The sequence below is a fragment of the Oratosquilla oratoria genome, chromosome 4, assembly GCF_046742065.1.
Source record: "Oratosquilla oratoria isolate Oo_2021 chromosome 4, ASM4674206v1, whole genome shotgun sequence".
In the NCBI taxonomy this organism is placed as follows: Eukaryota; Metazoa; Arthropoda; class Malacostraca; order Stomatopoda; family Squillidae; genus Oratosquilla; species Oratosquilla oratoria.
This window is the reverse complement of record NC_134780.1, coordinates 69,930,642-69,933,141: the sequence shown is the minus strand read 5'-3', so window position 1 is coordinate 69,933,141 and position 2,500 is coordinate 69,930,642. Positions and strand designations below refer to the sequence as shown.

Below are 2,500 nucleotides of genomic sequence, written 5' to 3'. Positions count from 1 at the left end.
TGTCGTAGAGGATCCTGCAAAGATTACGGTTGCTGTAGTTTTGTAGATTGATGTAGAATATATTACGATCCTGATGATTTTATATCTTGTATTTTTTTTTTTTGGTACTTATGTCTTATCATTTTCTCTAATCAATGATATTGTTATCGCCAGTTCCTCTAGTTAGTGATAAGATTTAGTCTTTCGTGTCTGATGCACACAGGACTGCCAGAGTGTGAAAGATTTTAACATTTTTATACAGAGAGTGACTCTTATCTTGACTTATCCTGGGACTCTTTTATTGGACTTGTACCTATAGTCATGTCCAGGGGTGGGTAAACGTCGGTACGCGCGCCAAATATAGCAAGCCAACGACTTTTTCTCCGGGATCACCTAAGTAAATAGATAAGCCGCCAATTTATTTACTGAATTTTGTATTTCAAATGAACAGATTGTGATTTGATTAATTATATATATAATGTGTATATATATATACAGTATATATATATATATATATATATATATATATATATATATAATATTCATTTATTTATTCATTTGTTCTTAAAACTCTGAAGCTCTGCATGCGAGAGTTTTAGGAAAAATTCATGGGAATATCGGTTTTATCCTATTCAATTGTTGCATCATTCGCCAGATGGCTAGGCAGGACATGACGTGACTCTTTTACAATGATTTTCTTATATTCTTTCATGTTTCGTGCATAATAAAATGATCTGTAAGCAAAATCCAGGTTCATCTACACAAAGGTTCTAACTTAAATCTAAATAAGATAAAAGTGTCACACCACAAAAGGATATAGGTATCCGAGGTGATTACTTCGTTTTGAGTGACCGCATCATCATCAAAATGATACATCAAAAGTTGGTCAAGCCTACTGTTCAAATCTAAACATCAAGTTCTGTTAAAACTAGGTGAAATGAAGAATTATTGTTTATTTTTCTTGCTGTTATTAGAAATCGAGTCTTTGAACTCTGTGACTTTATATGACAGCAAGAATTGCACATAATGGCAGAAATGAACTTTAAGTAAAAATCACTTCACTAAATTATGTTTTCGTTCCGTCTGACATGACTCACAAATCACATAGTGTTCTTTAATTTTACCTCTCCAATGTATTTTTTTATTTTCTTAAAGGTTCCCCCAATACTTAAGATGCAGTAAATGATATATTTCCAGCAATTTCGGTTGGCACACTGAGACAGTTTTTGCACTGAAGATTGGCTGGTTTTAGCACGCGCGCTTAAAAAGTTTGCCCATCACTGATCTAGTCTAGTTTCCCACAAGGTGATCCGATGCGATTTTGTTCAGCTTGGAATCCAACCCACACTCAAGGCTAGTGAAGATTCGAATATCACCGAAATTTTGAAAAATTCCCCTTTAACCTATTGGCTGTGCTTTACGAGATTATCCGCATGTTCAATCTGCCGCCAGGCGATTTTATTCAGTAGAAAAGAAACTCCTCCATAGCGAAAGGGTTGAAAATGATTTCGATTATATTTTAGTCAATATGTTAATTGTAATTTAGATAGCAAGTATGATATATTCTGATATGTAATTCTCTTCAATGCAGTGAGATTTTTTATATAGTATGTTCTGGCTAATGCAAAACGATTTTATTCACAAATGAAACTGGGCTTGGTCGGAGACAAAGGCTGTATTGTAAACAATGACCGCTTGGCATTTGGGTGCCAGACGATCGTTATGAAGTCGTAATTGCTCGTTTATTATTTTGTGACATAATTTTCACTTAATGAAAAGGAACTGTTGTTCATAGTGTGGATTTGAATGGAGCTAATTAATTAGTGAAACAAACAAACGATTCCTAGCTCAAAACAAAGACGCCAGGTTAACTCTCGCAGTTTGTGGTAGGACGCTAAAATCTAAGATGTACCATTTCGAACAATCATACCGGAGCCATGATACAGTGAAGCTCTGGAAATATACCTTTTGTTTTTAAACGTTGATATATTTTATATTCAGTAGGTCCTGTATAACATTGGCCTACAAAGTTTTTGTCCCATGGAAAATTGTATGTATTTGTAATGTATTTTTGCACGATGAATCCAGATCTCTCCTGAATTTTCCTGTGACCATATTTGTTTTCTTCCAGCATGTTCGCATACCATTACAAATATACCATGTACTAGTGTTCTATGGAGCATTTGAAGAAAAAAAATTGTCAAGTAATCTAACTTTATTTTAATCAATAAATGTCTTCAGAAATAGGACTCAGCATGTTGGGACATTTAAGAAGTAATTCTCTTTCACTTGCAGGTTAGAATTCAATATGCAAACATTTTTTTTCCCATTTTAATGACAATTCTTGTGTTCATCAGTGTTATGATGACATCACGTACACCATCTTAATGCCGAGAAATATAAATAGCCGAAATAAATTTTACAGCAATCTGCGAAGATAATGTATTTGTTCTTTTTATTAGCATATATGTACGTACGCACGCACGCATGCTCACAAATACGATTACGCACCAGGGGCACA

General features: G+C 34.1%; 1 protein-coding gene across 3 annotated transcripts in view; it reads left to right on the top strand.

The window, feature by feature from the left end:
• The window catches only part of MESK2 (misexpression suppressor of KSR 2), a 745,500-nt gene that overhangs the window by 506,639 nt on the left and 236,361 nt on the right, over positions 1 to 2,500 (top strand). The window lies entirely within an intron of this gene.